Source organism: Nerophis lumbriciformis, linkage group LG18 (assembly GCF_033978685.3).
Source record: "Nerophis lumbriciformis linkage group LG18, RoL_Nlum_v2.1, whole genome shotgun sequence".
Classification (NCBI taxonomy): domain Eukaryota; kingdom Metazoa; phylum Chordata; class Actinopteri; order Syngnathiformes; family Syngnathidae; genus Nerophis; species Nerophis lumbriciformis.
The window spans coordinates 19,219,170-19,238,330 of record NC_084565.2 but is presented as its reverse complement, the minus strand read 5'-3'; the positions used below and the strand labels follow the sequence as shown (position 1 = coordinate 19,238,330).

At 37.5% G+C, this 19,161-nt stretch overlaps 1 protein-coding gene across 5 annotated transcripts in view; it reads right to left on the bottom strand.

Annotated features, from left to right (window-relative positions):
- The window catches only part of cep350 (centrosomal protein 350), an 83,498-nt gene extending 69,889 nt beyond the window's left edge, over positions 1-13,609 (bottom strand). For 2 of the 5 annotated variants that reach the window (XM_061977797.1, XM_061977796.1), the window contains exon 1: positions 13,290-13,601. The gene's annotated coding sequence lies outside the window, so the exon portion shown is untranslated. Of the gene's footprint in view, positions 1-13,289 lie in introns of all 5 variants that reach the window. The other 3 variants (XM_061977795.1, XM_061977793.1, XM_061977794.1) reach the window with 3 other exon arrangements.
- Positions 13,610-19,161: the final 5,552 nt, after the last annotated feature.

The following is a 19,161-nucleotide window of genomic DNA, read 5'->3' as shown; positions in this document are numbered from 1 at the left end:
TTGATACTCAAATATTTTGATTAGCTTGTGAGTCACTTAGGAAAGTCATGGACTAGGACTGGGCAATATATTGATATGCGCGATATATCGCGGGTTTGTCTGTGCGATATAGAAAATGACTATATTGTGATATTCGAGTATGCATTCTCACGCAGTTGCTTTTAGCTGCAGGCATTACACTACAGGCTCTTCCTACTCTTTCTTGTCTCTCCTTCTCACAGACAGCAAGCGCAGCTTCTACACACGTCACATACTGTCACGTCATACGTCACATACGTATACGCCCTCTCGGAGCAGAGAGGTAGCAGCATGGCTAACGTTAGCTGTGATGCTAGCGGTAATACGAGCGAAAGAAGGTTCGAATCTGGTAACAAATGAAGGAAGAATTAATTCCCCCAAAAAACAGCAGGGGGTCCATCGTCTGGCGGTGGTTTGGCTTCAAGTGGGAATATGTCGAACAGACAACCGTAATTTGTCAAGTGTGGAGCAAAAGCGTTGCTATAAAAAGTAGCATTACTGCTAATATGTAGCATCATTTGAAAAGTCCTCTGCTAGTGAATGAAGAGTGCTCACTCCAATCCAATCCACTTTATTTATTTAGCACAAATAAACAACAAAAATGTTTCCAAAGTGCTGGACAACAATATTAAAAAAATATTTACGTACTCCGCACGTCAACATCTCCGTTCGGTGCCACACGTCCACACCATCAAAATGCAGAGGCAAACATTTTCAGATCAACACCGTATGAAAAAAATAGTGATTTTTTTAGTCGTGATTTCCCTCTCTGCATGAAAGTTTAAAAGTAGCATATATTAATGCAGTATGAAGAAGAATGTTTTAATGTAGACACATAGAATCATCATACTGCTGTGATTATATGCATCAAGTGTTAATTCAAGGCTAAGGCAAAATCTCTCTCTCTCTCTCTCTCTCTCTCTCTCTCTCTCTCTCTCTCTCTCTCTCTCTCTCTCTCTCTCTCTCTCTCTCTCTCTCTCTCTCTCTCTCTCTCTCTCTCTCTCTCTCTCTCTCTCTCTCTCTCTCTCTCTCTCTCTCTCTCTCTCTCTCTCTCTCTCTCTCTCTCTCTCTCTCTCTCTCTCTCTCTCTCTCTCTCTCTTCTCTCTCTCTCTCTCTCTCTATATATATATATATATATATATATATATATATATATATATATATGGCCTTAAAATATTGTGATATTAAAAAAAGGCCATATCGCCCAGCCCTATCATAAATGTAAGACTGCATTTATAGTATCTACTACAAGTTTGTTTGTTTAATTATAACATGAATATTTTTATAACATGTAATCATAATGAATTCATGATTATACTTTATAGTGCATTTTCGCAACGTTGGCCATGCAGCACTAGATATTATACAAGTTAGTGGGTTTTAATATTTTAAATCATGAGACATATCTACTGGTCGTCGGCAACACATTCATGAAACAGGACATGTGGCACAGCACTCGTGTTGCCACAAGCATACCTCCTTTCCCCCCCATCTTCTTTACAGCCTTACTCGCTAACCTATACTATAACACGGTCCAAGCTCAACATTTTTTTAATCGTTCAAAGCCCGTTCACTCTTTGATTTTTCCTCGCTTCACAGACAGGCTAACTTAGCCAACTTCGCTAGTCCCTAAAACATCCCGTAAATAACCACAGGTTGGCAGCGAAGAAAAATACTTTGAATGGCTGTCGCTGTTTTGTTATGCACAAACAGGGACTGTGCATACATACATGCAACTTCCGGCTAAATAGTAAGCAGGGAAAGGAGAACACAAAAATACCACTAAAGATTGGGATAAAACGTATTGCTCTTGCAGCTCTCTGATCTGCTTCCGAGCAATAGTGCCTTAACATTGTCTGTACACACTTCTGTAACCTCTACTGCGCCTGATGCAAAATAAGGCCTCGTTTACATTGCACACCAAATCGGATTTTTTTGCCATTAAGTGACACAGATCGGATATTTTTTGCCAGTCTAAACACCCCAAAGTGCTTCAAATCTGATCTTTCCGCATCAGATTCAGGCCACGTCTGGAGGTCGTCCGAATGCGATTTGAATCTGATCTTTTCAAATGTGCCTGCAGTGTAAACGGAAACGCAACCTGAATGCGACCCGATTGCGAATTTTACATCATCTTTGGGAAAGATACGTCATTCGTGTGCGCAGGCAGCGGAAATGGCTCCATCATCACAATATTCATTTTTGATGAGCAAAGTATTTTTTCGGCAGCCAAATTTTTGGTGCATCACTAGTCAAAAGTGTGCAAAAAATTGGCTATATATGAAGAGATTTTATATACAGGTAAAAGCCAGTAAATTAGAATATTTTGAAAAACTTGATTTATTTCAGTAATTGCATTCAAAAGGTGTAACTTGTACATTATATTTATTCATTGCACACAGACTGATGCATTCAAATGTTTATTTCATTTAATTTTGATGATTTGAAGTGGCAACAAATGAAAATCCAAAATTCCGTGTGTCACAAAATTAGAATATTACTTAAGGCTAATACAAAAAAGGGATTTTTAGAAATGTTGGCCAACTGAAAAGTATGAAAATGAAAAATATGAGCATGTACAATACTCAATACTTGGTTGGAGCTCCTTTTGCCTCAATTACTGCGTTAATGCGGCGTGGCATGGAGTCGATGAGTTTCTGGCACTGCTCAGGTGTTATGAGAGCCCAGGTTGCTCTGATAGTGGCCTTCAACTCTTCTGCGTTTTTGGGTCTGGCATTCTGCATCTTCCTTTTCACAATACCCCACAGATTTTCTATGGGGCTAAGGTCAGGGGAGTTGGCGGGCCAATTTAGAACAGCAGGAAGCATGAAGTGCTCTAAAACTTGCTGGTAGACGGCTGCGTTGACCCTGGATCTCAGGAAACAGAGTGGACCGACACCAGCAGATGACATGGCACCCCAAACCATCACTGATGGTGGAAACTTTACACTAGACTTCAGGCAACGTGGATCCTGTGCCTCTCCTGTCTTCCTCCAGACTCTGGGACCTCGATTTCCAAAGGAAATGCAAAATTTGCATGGTTGGGTGATGGTTTGGGGTGCCATGTCATCTGCTGGTGTCGGTCCACTCTGTTTCCTGAGATCCAGGGTCAACGCAGCCGTCTACCAGCAAGTTTTAGAGCACTTCATGCTTCCTGCTGCTGACCTGCTCTATGGAGATGGAGATTTGAAGTTCCAACAGGACTTGGCGCCTGCACACAGCGCAAAATCTACCCGTGCCTGGTTTACGGACCATGGTATTTCTGTTCTAAATTGGCCCGCCAACTCCCCTGACCTTAGCCCCATAGAAAATCTGTGGGGTATTGTGAAAAGGAAGATGCAGAATGCCAGACCCAAAAACGCAGAAGAGTTGAAGGCCACTATCAGAGCAACCTGGGCTCTCATAACACCTGAGCAGTGCCAGAAACTCATCGACTCCATGCCACGCCGCATTAACGCAGTAATTGAGGCAAAAGGAGCTCCAACCAAGTATTGAGTATTGTACATGCTCATATTTTTCATTTTCATACTTTTCAGTTGGCCAACATTTCTAAAAATCCCTTTTTTGTATTAGCCTTAAGTAATATTCTAATTTTGTGACACACGGAATTTTGGATTTTCATTTGTTGCCACTTCAAATCATCAAAATTAAATGAAATAAACATTTGAATGCATCAGTCTGTGTGCAATGAATAAATATAATGTACAAGTTACACCTTTTGAATGCAATTACTGAAATAAATCAAGTTTTTCAAAATATTCTAATTTACTGGCTTTTACCTGTATATCCATTAGGGGTGAAACGGTACACAAAAACTCCGGTTCGGTACGTACCTCGGTTTAGAGGTCACGGTTCGGTTCATTTTCGGTACAGTAAGAAAACAACAAAATATAAATTTTTTGGTTTTATATATATATATATATATATATATATATATATATATATATATATTTGTGACGCCAGAAACATGAGCTGAGTTGTGAGTTGGACTCCAGGCTCCCTGACAGAACCACCACAGAGAAGGTGGAGACATCAGACACCACACAGGAAGTGACATCAGAATGAACGCGCCATAGTCAGCTTCATAACAAAGATGGAGGCGGATCATCCAGACATGCCCGTGTTTCTCCTTCTTGTACATGTACAGGCGCTTTTGGAAATCACAAATCAATACCTTAAGAGAAGGCAACGGGCGATTGCAGCTATTTCGGATACAACACTTCTCAGACGGCAAGAGAACTTTCAAATGTCCGGGTCAGCTGTGAGTCTATATACAGAAAAACTTGGTCCCTTCCTCCCGTGAATGTGATACAGCCAGTGTGTGACTATAAATATTGCTTTATGGATGTGACTGTGAAATGGCCAGGCAGCGTGCATGATGCCCGCATCTTCGCTAACTACGCCATTAACGCGCAGCTGAAAGATGGAACCATCCCCTCGTGTCCCAAACAACTACTGGAAGATGAAGATCCGCTCCCTGTTTTTCTTTCAGTGACCCAGCTTATTCCCTGACGCCATATCTCATGGAAGAATACCCCAACGGCGGAATCAACCCACAACAACAATACTTTGGGTATTCTCTGTCTGGATTAATTGTTGTAAAAGGTTCTTTATCGCATTGTCTACATTCCCATGTCAATTAAATATTTGATTCATATATGATGTCAGGTGTGATTCACTACAATAGGGCCCCACAGCACATTGAATTCTAGTTACCGTATTTTTCGGAGTATAAGTCGCACTGGAGTATAAGTCTCACCGGCCAAAAATGCATAATAAAGAAGGGAAAAAACATATATAAGTCGCACTGGAGTATAAATGGCATTTTTTGGGGAATTTGTTTTGATAAAACCCAACACCAAGAATAGACATTTGAAAGGCAATTTAAAATAAATAAAGAATAATGAACAACAGGCTGAATAAGTGTACGTTATATGACGCATAAATAACCAACTGAGAACGTGCCTGGTATGTTAACGTAACATATTATGGTAAGAGTCATTCAAATAACTATAACATATAGAACATGCTATACGTTAACCAAACAATCTGTCACTCCTAATCGCTAAATAAAATGAAATCTTATACGTCTAGTCTTTTACGTGAATGAGATAAATAATATTATTTGATATTTTACGGTAATGTGTTAATCATTTCACACATAAGTCGCTCCTGAGTTTAAGTCGCACCCCCGGCCAAACTATGAAAAAAACTGCGACTTACAGTCCGAAAAATACGGTAATTGAAATACCACAACACTGGATATTGTTCAAAGGAGATACATTTTAATTTAAAAACTTGCACACAAATACACAGCAAACTATTTACAATATAGCTCTTTTTAAATAACTTCACAGTGAAGTAAAGTCATCTACTGGAGAGAAGATGGACGTTTTTTTTCTTTTCGCGCATGTGTACTAGGTCGCGTTGCGCCGGCGGACAGAGGGGGCCGGGAGTCTTAAACGGTGGCATTGTTGTGTGTGGACACGGATAAGGTTAGGTGTGATTTACCCTGGATAACCTTATCCGGCTTAATGTAAACGGGGCCTGAGAGTCACTTTGCAGCATGCGATGTGGAGGGAACGTTGACACAACTTGTTTATAAAGTCCTGCTGTTTGTTTACTGGGAGGGTCTCTCCTTTATTTAACTGTCAACATTGTCAGTGTACCAATAACATCAATACTAGTTAGCTCACTTTTGTTGGCCAAACTGTTGCCCTGAATCACATGGTGTTGTTGGAGAAGTACTATGCTAGTTTATTTGACTTTATCTTCATTAGCCAAACTGCTTTGTGTCATACTGTATATTGATATCAAAAAGTAAACACCATGTTTTTTACTTTACTTTTGGGTTTTTTCATGTCACAAAGTTATTACTTCAAAAACCATTCATGTGACATTGCATTTTCATACCGTGACATCCCTATAGGGGACCTACTGAATTTTCCAGGGATCCACTCACTGTGCGTCCCTGGGACTCACTACATTGAAAGCATATCAACATTACTGGTCGAGTTTGCATGTTCTCCCTGCCCTGTGCTTGTGAGATTTTCTAAGGGCGGGTACCCCAGCTTCCTCCCATAACCCTAAAAAGATGGATATCAGGCTAATTTGATACTCTAAATTGTGCATAGGTGCTTGTTTGTTAGGGGTGCATCGATTTGTTTTAACAACGATTTTATTAGATTCAGAGTTTGTGGTTGCCGATACCATATTTTTAGAAAGATACAAACTGAAACGATTGAAAGAGTTAAAATCGATTCAGTAACTTTTTGGCAAAAACTATTCAACCAGTGTGACTGCAAAATAAATACAGTAAGGGGATTAGGTATGTATGAATTATAGATACAAACAAGCAAGTAAACACTCATTAATGGCAAATGCAGTGACATCGTATTTGAATAAAGTGCAGCCAACACTTTAGGCTGAATTACAAGAGGAAACCGTTTCTGCTCATATTTTCACCATTCAAGAAATTTTAAATACAAGCACAGTAACCAACATGTTAACAGTATATGTACCTGCTACCTTTGCTGTAGTTTTTCAATATAGAATAAACAAACAATTATCAAAAATAAAGTGCAATCTACATCTCTTGAGGTTGAATTAACACTAGGTTTACCTGAGAAATGAAGTGCAACCAAATATTTTCAGATTAAATAAACAGTGGTTTGACCTGCTACTACTCTCATTTTAATGAATACGGAATATCATAAAGACAAAGTGACAGGGGCCAAGTTTCAGCGACGAACTGACCAAATTGCTGAGTGTGTCACGAATATTAGGACGTTAAGTGTAACCACTTAGTCATAAATAATAACAGGTTTAAACTTTTTCAACAATACTGATATACTAAGTTTATTACACTGTTTTTAACCTTCCGTCTCAACCTGGTCCATCGTCGTAACTTGCTTCGCTGTCACTTCCGTTGTGTCAGTTGTATCATTTGTTGAGTTGTGGCTTCATATTATTGTGTTGTCTCCTGTGTATTTGTTGTGGCTTTTGCAGTCGTGCTGTAGCTGAATGTTTTGCATTTGCTGTGAGCTTTTCCGACCACTGTAAGACATCTGCCATTTTTGTTTTGATGATGCCACAGATGAGCAGATAGACTTAACGTTTAAACGTCCTTATCGGTAAAAGGTATTTTTTTATTAAGTATGCAGTTCTTAAATCCAATGTTTTTTTTTTACTTATATCGATAAAAATAATATAACAATAATATAAATCGATCTATCGATAAATCGTTACACCCCTACGATATATACAAAACCCAAAACCAGTGAAGTTGGCATGTTGTGTAAATGGTAAATAAAACCAGAATACAATGATTTGCAAATCCTTTTCAACCTATATTCAATTGAATACACTGCAAAGACAAGATACTTAACATTAGAACTGGTAAACTTTTTGCAAATATTAGCTCATTTAGAATTCCATGCCTGCAACATCTTTCAAAAAAGCTAGCACAAGTGGCAAAAAGGACTTAGAAAGTTGAGGAATGCATCTTACATCCCACAGGTGGACAGGCTAATTGGGAACAGGTGGGTGCCATGATTGGGTATAAAAGCAGCTTCCATAAAATGCTCAGTCATTCACAAACAAGGATGGAGTGAGGTTCACCACTTTGTGAACAAATGTGTGAGCAAATTGTCCAACAGTTTAAGAACAACATTTCTCAATGAGCTATTGCAAGGAATTTAGGGATTTCACCATCTATGGTCCGTAATAGGGATGTCCCGATCCAGGTTTTTGCACTTCCGATCCGATACCGTTTTTTGCACTTCCGATCCGATACCGATACTGACCGATACTGACCGATACTGGCCTATCCGAGCATGTATTAAAGTTTAAAGTTATTTAGCCTACTTAGTTGTCAGAATCATGTTGAAAAGGGTTTTAGTACTCTTGATAACAACTAGCCAGCTGAATTAGGGGAGTTTGAATAATACACAATGGTTGGTAACAAGAAACTGACCTGTTTATTCAAGGATAAACACAAAATAGACAAAATTATACATGACAAACAGAAATGGCATCATTGAAACTAGGGCTGGGCGATATGGCCTTTTTTTAATATTGCGATATTTTAAGGCCATATTGCGATACACAATATATATCTCGATATTTTGCCTTAGCCTTGAATGAACACTTGATGCATATAATCACAGCAGTATGATGATTCTATGTGTTTTGATTGATTGATTGAGACCTTTATTAGTAGGTTGCACAGTGAAGTACATATTCCGTACAATTGACCACTAAATGGTAACACCCCAATAAGTTTTTCAACTTGTTTAAGTCGGGGTCCACTTAAATTGATTCATGATACAGATATATACTATCAGATATATACTATCATCATAATACAGTCATCACACAAGATAATGACATTGAATTATTTACATTATTTATAATCCGGGGTGTGGAGGGGGGCGCCTGATGTAAGTGTCAAAAAGACAGCCAAAAGAGTTTGATATGAGAATAAATCTAAAGTTAAAATATAAGGTAGAAATGCACCCATTTGCAGAAAATGTAGTCTTGATTTTCAAAATGTTCTTTCAAGGCTTGCATGTCTACATTAAAACATTCTTCTTCATACTGCATTAATATATGCTACTTTTAAACTTTCATGCAGAGAAGGAAATCACAACTAAAAAAATCACTAATTTTTTCAGACGGTGTTGATGTGGAAATTTTTGCCTTGCATTTTGATGGTGTGGACGTGTGGCACCGAATGAAGATAAGCGTCTCGACAGACGTTGCAATATTTGAACAATGATGACGAAAACTGTTTTCTCTGTCGTGTCCGTGTGTCGAAAATTGTTATGAGCTTATTTTTTTATTTGATTTTGTGCGTGGCATAGATTTGCCGTGCGCAGAGGACGTTTGAGCAGGCGCGCACCTTAGCGGCTGCGCTAGCATCACAGCTAACGTTAGCCATTCTGCTACCTCTCTGCTGGGAGAGGACGTATACGTATGTGACGTATGACGTGACAGTATGTGACGTGTGTAAGAAGTTGCGCTTGCTGTCTGTGAGAAGGAGACAGAAGAAGGAGTGAGAAGAGCCTGTCGTGTAATGCCAGCAGCTAAAAGCAACTGCGTGAGAATCCAGACTTGTGGATGTGTTGAAGGTGTGCTGGAAAATGTGGAACATAAATAGGGAGCAGCAGAAAAGTGGAATGTATTATTTGAATATGTGCGTTGGAAAACACGGACCGGAGTTCTTTTTTAAACTGGATCTGGATCGGCATTTTCCCATGCCTTGCCGATACGCATTTTTTGGCAAATATCGGCGGCCGATCCGATCCAAATATCGGATCGGGACATCCCTAGTCCGTAATATCATCAAAAGGTTCAGAGAATCTGGAGAAATCACTGCACGTAAGCGGCAATGCCCGTGACCTTCGATCCCTCAGGCGGTACTGCATCAAAAAGTGACATCAGTGTGTAACGGATATCACCACATGGGCTCAGGAACACTTCAGAAAACCACTGTCAGTAACTACAATTTGTCGCTACAACTTTAAGTGTGAGTTAAAACTCTACTATGCAAAGTCAAAGCAATTTATCAACAACACCCAGAAACGCTTCGCTGGGCCCGAGCTCATTTAAGATGGACTGAGGCAAAGTGGAAAAGTGTTCTGTGGTCTGACGAGTCCACATTTCAAATTGTTTTTGGAAACTGTGGACCAAAGAGGAAAAGAACCACCCGGACTGTTATAGGTGCAAAGTTCAAAAGCCAGCATCTGTGATGGTATGGGGGTGTATTTGTGCCCAAGGCATGGGTAACTTACACATCTGTGAAGGCACCATTAATGCTGAAAGGTACATACAGGTTTTGGAGCAACATATGTTGCCATCCAAGCAACGATTTTTTCTTCATGGACGCCCCTGCTTATTTCAGCAAGACAATGCCAAGCCACATTCTGCACGTGTTACAAAAAATTAAAAGAGTGCGGGTACTAGACGGGCCTGCCTGTAGTCCAGACTTGTCTCCCATTTAAAATGTGTGCCACATTATGAAGCGTAAATTACCACAACAGAGACCCCGGACTGTTGAACAACTTAAGCTGTACATCAAGCAAGAATGGGAAATAATTCCACCTGAAAAGCTTCAAAAATTGGTCTCCTCAGTTTCCAAATGTTTACTAAAAGGAAAGGCCATGTAACACAGTGGTAAAAATGCCACTGTGACAAGTTTTTTGCAATGTGTTGCTGCCATTAAATTCTAAGTTAATGATTATTTGCAAAAAAAAAAAAATGTTTCTCAGTTCAAACATTAAGTATCTTGTCTTTGCAGTGTATTCAATTGAATATTGGTTGAAAAGGATTTGCAAATCATTGTATTCTGTTTTTATTTACCATTTACACAACGTGCCAACTTCACTTGTTTTGGGTTTTGTATGCACCTGGTGATTGACTGACAACCAGTCAATCAGGGTTTTCCACGCCTTTCACACGTCAGCAAGGATAGGCCCCAGCTCACCCGTGACACTTATGAGGACAATCTTAACAGGCAATGAATAATTGTCAGCATTCCTACACTAAATGTCGGGTGGACTTTTGGGCATAATTAAGCAACCCAAAATCGTCTAACATCATTATGTTACGTTTGACGAACATCACTGCTGAGGATTATGTCAACTCTAAGCAAAAATACCTTTCTAAAATAATACATGATTTTGGTAATGGAAGTTGTAGCAGAGACAACGCCATACATACCTACAGTCGCGATCAAAAGTTTACATACACTTGTGAAGAACATAATGTCATGGCTGTCTTAAATTTCCAATAATATCTACAACTCTTATTTTTTGTGGTAGAGTGATTGAAGCACATAATTGTTGGTCACAAAAATATTCATGAAGTTTGGTTCTTTTATGAATTTATTATGGGTCTACTGAAAATTTGACCAAATCTGCCGGGTCAAAAGAATAGAATAGAATAGACTTTATTGTCATTATATTTGCATATAACGAGATTAAGGACTCCAATTTAAGGTTCGGTCGTGGGAACAAATATGGGATAAAAATGAATTACACAAGAGGTAATAAAGATAAAACTAAGAATTGAAATAAACAGACTACTAAAAAATATATTAAAAAAATAAGCAATCCTGTACAATATACAAAACACTACACCAAATACAAAATATATACATAAAAGTATACATACAGCAATGTTAATATTTGGTTCCATGTCCCTTGGCAAGTTTCACTGCAATAAGGCGCTTTTGGTAGCCATCCACAAGCTTCTGGAAAGCTTCTGGTTGAATTTTTGACCACTCCTCTTGACAAAATTGGTACACTTCAGCTAAAAGTGTTGGTTTTCTGACATGGACTTGTTTCTTCAGCATTGTCCACACGTTTAAGTCAGGACTTTGGGAAGGCCATTCTAATACCTTAATTCTAGCATAACGTGTGTTTGGGGTCATTGTCCTGTTGGAACGCCCAACTGCGCCCAAGACCCAACCTCCGGGCTGATGATTTTAGGTTGTCCTGAAGAATTTGGAGATAATCCTCCTTTTTCATTGTCCCATTTACTCTCTGTAAAGCACCAGTTCCATTGGCAGCAAAACAGGCCCAGAGCATACCGTATTTCCTTGAATTGCCGCCGGGTATATAGTATGCGCCTGCCTAGTATTACTGCCGGGTCAAATTCGTTTCGCAAAATATAATTTTTATTAGCGCATGTCTACAATTTCCGCCGGGTCAAACTCGTTTCGCTAAATAATTAACATATGCCTAAAATTTCTGCCGGGTCAAACTCGTCACGTCACGAGTGACACTTCACCTGTCATCATTTTCAAAATGGAGGAGGCTGATTTCAATAATTTGAAATCGCATAAAGAGAAGAAGATTGAGAGCTATTCAGTAGGATTTAAGGTCCAGGCTATTGAATATGCTAAAAACAGTAAGCAGCTATGTTTTATTAATATACCGTAGCTGCATGTGTCAAATATGAGTCATTAAATGACTCCCGCCTCCTGGTGGTAGAGGGCGCTAGTGATCCTTCTTGCGACTACTTGGCTGCAGAAGAAGTGACAACAAGCAGCAACAGCTTTAGCAGCGATCGTTTATTTTTTCCTCTCGCTTGCACTTTTAACATGGAGGATGACATATCTAAAATAAAACAGTTTTCTGAACTGGACTTTCAATCAAAGCAGGAGGTAATAATTAAAGGAAGATCTCCATCGAGACTTTTAAAACTGAAGAAAGATAAGGAAGACTTCTAAAAACAAGTTATCGATGCTTTTGGTCAGAAGGAGCTGCGAATGGACTTAATTTATAAGTAAAGGTAAGACCATAAAAACGTTTTTTTTATTGAATGTGCTTTTCATGATGGTATCCTTACATCACACTCAAATTTATAAGCGCAGGCCTAAATTTACCGCATGCCTTTGGTAAGTGCCGGAGTGAGAAGAGGTTTTAAAATAATTAGCGCATGCTTGCCTTTACCGCATGCCTTTGGTAAGCGCCGGAGTGAGAAGAGGTTTTAAATTAATTACCGCCCCGGCGCCAATTCAAGGAAATACGGTAATACTACACCACCATGCTTGACGGTAGGAGATGTGTTCCTGGGATTAAAGGCCTCACCTTTTCTCCTCCAAACATGTTGCTGGGTATTGTGGCCAAACAGCTCAATGTTTGTTTCATCTGACATCACATGGACAAAGATAAGACCTTCTGGAGGAGAGTTCTGTGGTCAGATGAAACAAAAATTGAGCTGTTTGGAAAGAGTTGTAGAAATTATTGGAAACTCAAGACAGCCATGACATTATGTTCTTTACAAGTGTATGTACACTTTTGACCGCGACTGTATATCGGCCATTTTTTAAGAGCTCGCGGAAGTATTTGTTAGATAAGGTTGCTTAGCTACAAACACATAATACACCAGAGAAGAACGATCCATTAGTGTGGCTTTTTTTAAATATTAACCCATTTAAATAACTGATTGACTCCTATGATCGTTCAACAGTTTGTAATATTGTTTACTTCTTTGTCGAGAGATAGTCGGACTAAACATCTTATTTTAGGGCGTGAACTAAAAGTGCGCTATAACTGGAAGAATTAGCGAATTAACGATAAACGTTAAAGATATTTAATGTAAAAAAATAAGTTAAAACACTCTTAACTTTAACTTATTTGGCCCAGGAAATCACCGGTGAAGCTAAACTCCAGAGTTCACGTTCAAGCTAACATACACAAAGTTACGAGTAACATTATGTAGAAGACATAAATAACATGATTCGACACACGCACGATGCTTACCTTTTTCCGGCGGGGATCGGACACATTTAGAGGCCTTTTTGTGGCGGAATCATCAGGAATCTGTAGATTAGTCCAGTGGTGTGTTTGCTAACATTAGCGTCATCTTGTGCTAACGAACTAGCAACTTTTTTTTAAGCGACGCTCACCCATTGTTATAAGTCCCAGCTTTCTCCTAGATAGTTGGAACATAAGTTAACTACATCATTTTTTTTCGCCACAGACACAAAGGTGGCTACCGACCTGTGAGTATGTCTTTACCGGGTTATGTTGCAAACCTTTCCGAACCACTGAAACAAGACTATCTCAGATGGGTCGCTTTGTGACGGACGACTTCACGAAATCTCGCGAGACTTTGGACGCAACCTACACATTTTTTATTTTTTTTAAATAAAATTCACGGAGTGCTTCACTTACAGTTTTTAACAATTGCTAACACACTAAATTTTACATTTTCATACAGTTAACAAAACCACTGTAAGTAACAAAGACTTAATTTAGAGTTATTTGGTTAGAGTTAGGGTTAGAGGGTTAGGGCCAGGGTAGAGTTATAATAAGGCCATGCCGAATAAGGCATTAATAAGTACTTAATAATGACTAGTTAAGAGCCAATATGTTACTAATGTGCATGTTAATAAGCAACTAATTAATGGTGAATATGTTCCCCATACTAAAGTGTTACCATGTTTTATTACTGGTGCACAAAATGAACCGTGCATGAACATCACCTTGTTCAAAGAACAAAACCAACACAGTGCATAAACTCACAACAAATTACACACCTGCAAATCAGTCTGACTTCTGCTGTTGCTGTATTTGTAATACGCCAATAGGGAGAAGTTTTTATTTACATGATGAGTCGGGTGTGTTTTGACCTCCGCCGAACCCCTGAGCCCGACTCACAGAACCCCTAGGGTTCGATCAAACCCAGGTTAAGAACCAATGACTTAGACTTAAGACACACTTTAATGATCCACAAGGGAAATTGTTCCACACAGTAGCCCAGTTACAAAGGATGGGAAGTGTAAGGATGGAAAGGTCAATGCAGGTTTAAAATAGACTAAAAATGTACCATAGTATAGCAATATAAAATATAACATATATGTAATATTTACATAATATATGTACAGTATATGGGAGTGTTTTTCAACCACTGTGCCGCGGCACTACCGTGAGATACAGTCTGGTGTGCCGTGGGAGATTATCTAATTTCACCTATTTTGGGTAAAAAATACAGTATTTTTTGCAAACCAGTAATTATAGTCTGCAAATGATGTGTTGTTGTTGAGTTGTCGGTGCTGTCTAGAGCTCGAAAGAGTAATACTCTTCCATATCAGTAGGTGGCAGCCGGTAGCTAATTGCTTTGTAGATGTCGGAAACAGTGGGAGGCAGCGTGCAGGTAAAAGGGTATCTAATGCTTAAACCAAAAATAAACAAAAGAAAATGAAAAAGGCATTGAAGCTTAGGGAAGGCTATGCAGAACGAAACTAAAACTGAACTGGCTACAAAGTAAACAAAAACAGAATGCTGGACGACAGCAAAGACTTACTGTGGAGCAAAGACGGCGTCCACAATGTCCATCCGAACATGACATGACAATTATATTAAAGAAATACTAATAGATATATATTTTAAAAACAGAAAGATACAGGAATATACACATAATCCCATGTTTACATCTCATTGTGCAACATGTGAATGTTTTAGTGGAAACTAAATGCGATATCTGAAAGGGGTACACATTATTTCCAAAGTAGGACCCCCCACCCAGACATATAATACTAGTACACAGCTCATGAAAAACAATATGTTATAGTCATTGTAAGTGGGCCAAAACACTTATATTAGAAAATAATCTCATGGAAATGACTGTTGTCATTTTATTACAATAATAAAACCTTTAACTTGTTATTTAGTCAGGTTTGGGACAGGTGTGCTGCAGGTGTGACCACATGTGCTCCACCGAATGCTTAAGGAGTTTTTGCGTTTGCTCACACATATGGAAAATTAGAGGGAACATTGTTTGGGGGTATCCATAATACGCCGATAGGGAGAAGTTTTTATTTACACGATGAATCGGGCGTGTCTTGACCTCCGCGGCGGAGGCTCTGCCGAACCCCTGAGGCCAACTTACCGAACCCCTAGGGTTCGATCAAACCCAGGTTAAGAACCACTGGTGTAGATATATATATATATATATATATATATATATATATATATATATATATATATATATATATATATATATATATATATATATATATATATATGTAGCAATGTGTATAACCACAGGCTCACACAAGTTCCGTACATAGTCCAAATTTGGAGCACAGCAACATGTGATTTGTATTTTAATTTTAATTTTAAAAATGTCTTATTTTTATAAACCTTTTTTTTATATATATATAATATTCAACATTTCACTAAACACTTCTTTTTTTTCTTTTTTTTTTAAAAATAAACCTTTATTTATAAATTTAATTATTTACAAACAGTAGAAAATAATAATCAAAGTAAGTACAAAAACAGAACAAAACAGTAAAAAAAACAGTACAAAACAGCACCAGGGGGTTGTAAATTCAAAGTAACTAAAATAGAATGCAATATATATATATATATATATATATATATATTTTAATGTAGAGTTCTACATCTTTTTTAAAGGCACAAAAAAGGTCAGGTATTGAGAAACTTGCATTTATGAATATAAAACTTAGCCAATAGTATAATGAGGTTGCAAAGGTAAAATTAATTTTCAATTTTTTTCATACTGTCACTAAACACTACTTCTTACTGCAGAGTTAGCTATCATGACGTAACGTCTGCCATGTAATTTAAAGTATTCTGGGAAACAGAGGAAGAAGGCATCATGGGATGCAGCCAAGCAGTGGGGCCGCCATCTTGAACCGGTCGACATCGCCATCTTGTGACAGGCGTAATGAAGTGTAAGCACATTTAATCTATCATAACTTTTAAAATTTTAAAACGGATTTTTATGCGTCTCTTATGCAAACTTCATATATGTAGCTATGATACGAAGAAAATGGATGGTCGTATTTTAATATCCAGAGTGGGATTAACAATAACACAATGTTCAGACGAGACTGGAGACTAATATTATTTTAAATAAATATACACTATTCTGTTTTTTTATTTATAATATATACATATTAACCTATACTTTTTATAACCTACTCTAATTATACCCCTTTCTTTATAAATTAGGTTGTGTTGTTGCAGTACTTACAGACTTAATAAACTAATTAAGAGCGCTGACTCCATCCTAGGCTGCCCACTAGACCAGTGGTTCTTAACCTTGTTGGAAGTACCAAACCCCACCAGTTTCATATGCGTATTCACCGAACCCTTCTTTAGTGAAAAATAAAATGTTTTTTTCAAATTCAAGACAAAGTTATATGTTTTTGGTAACACTTTAGTATGGGGAACATATTCTAAGTAACAAATACTTAATTTAGAGTTATTTGGTTAGGGTTAGGGCCAGAGTTAGAGGGTTAGGGTTATAATAAGGCCATGCCGAATAAGGCATTAATAGGTACTGAATAATGACTAGTTAAGAGCCAATATGTTACTAATTTGCATGTTAGTAAGCAACTAATTAATGGTGAATATGTTCCCCATACTAAAGTGTTACCATGTTTTTTTTTACTGGTGCACAAAATGAACCGTGCATGAACATCACCTTGTTCAAAGAACAAAACCAACACAGTGCATAAACTCACAACAAATTACACACCTGCAAATCAGTCAGCTGTTGCCGTATCCGTAATACGCCGATAGGGAGACGTTTGTATTTACACGATGAGTCGGGTGTGTCTTGACCTCCGCCGAACCCCTGAGGCCGACTCACCGAACCCCTAGGGTTCGATCAAACCCAGGTTAAGAACCACTGATCTAAACATATTAGTGTGTACATATGTAGTATTATTAAAATTGTTAGTTTTTCTTTACGTTTTATTTCTGTTACTGTAAGTGAAAACCTGCATTGCAACAATGTAATGTCCCCAGTGTGGGATGAATAATAAAAGTTTATCCTATCCTAGCCTACTTATTGGACTTAATCTGTGTGTACTATACATATATATATATATATATATATATATATATATATATATATATATATATATATGTATATATATATATATATATACATATCCATCCATCCATTTTCTACCGCTTGTCCCTTTTTTTGGGGTCGCGGGGGGTGCTGCAGCCTCTCAGCTGCATTCGGGCAGAAGACTGGGTACACACTGGACAAGTCGCCACCTCGTCACAGGGCCAACACAGATAGACGGACAACATTCACACTCACATTCACACACTAGGGCCAATTTAGTGTTGCCAATCAACCTATCCCCAGGTGCATGTCTTTGGAGGTGGGAGGAAGCCGGATTATAACTCAGGAACTTTGTATTGTGAGGCACATGCACTAACCCCTGTACCACCGTGCTGCCATATATATGTGTATATATATATATATATATATATATATATATATATATATATATATATATATATATACACACAGGATAAGCGGAAGAAGATGGATGGGATGGATGGATGTATATATATATATATATATATATATATATATATATATATACATATATATATATATATATATATATATATACTAGTGTGTGAATGTTGTTGTCTGTCTATCAGTGTTGGCCCTGAGATGAGGTGGCGACTTGTCCGGGGTGAACTCCGCCTTCCACCCGATTGTAGCTGAGATAAGCTCCAGCGCCCCCCCCCCCGACCCCGAAGGGAATAAGCGGTAGAAAATGGATGGATGGATATACATACATTAGAGATGTCCAATAATATCGGCCTGCCGATATTATCGGCCGATAAATGCGTTAAAATGTAATATCGGAAATTATCGGTATCGTTTTTTTTATTATCAGTATCGTTTTTATTTAATTTTTATTTTATTATTTTATTAAATCAACATAAAAAATACAAGATACACTTACAATTAGTGCACCAACCCACAAAACCTCCCTCCCCCATTTACACTCATTCACACAAAAGCGTTGTTTCTTTCTGTTATTAATATTCTGGTTCTTACATTATATATCAATATATATCAATACAGTCTGCAAGGGATACAGTCCGTAAGCACACATGATTGTGCGTGCTGCTGGTCCACTAATAGTACTAACCTTTAACAGTTAATTTTACAAATTTTCATTAATTACTAGTTTCTATGTAACTGTTTTTATATTGTTTTACTTTCTTTCTTTTTTTATTCAAGAAAATGTTTGTAATTTATTTATCTTATTTTATAATTTTTTTTAAAAAGTACTTTATCTTCACCATACCTGGTTGTCCAAATTAGGCATAATAATGTGTTAATTCCACGACTGCATGTATCGGTATCGGTTGATGTCGGTATCGGTAATTAAAGAGTTGGACAATATCGGAATATCGGATATCGGCAAAAAGCCATTATCGGACATCCCTAATATACATATACATATATATATATATATATATATATATATATATATATATATATATATATATATATATATATATATATATTACATATACATATACATATATTACATATACATATATATGTAAAGAAAAATTTATTTTATTATTATTTTTAAGTTATATTAGTTTATAAGTTATATTATTATAACTTTAACTTAATATATATATATATATATATATATGTATATATATATATATATATATATATATATATATATATATATATATATACATATATATACATATATATATATATATATATATGTAAAGAAAAATGGATTTTATTCGTAAAAATGATGATGATAGTCAGCCTTTCGTCGGCTATGACAACTTTCAGCTTGTCGTGATTATCCCA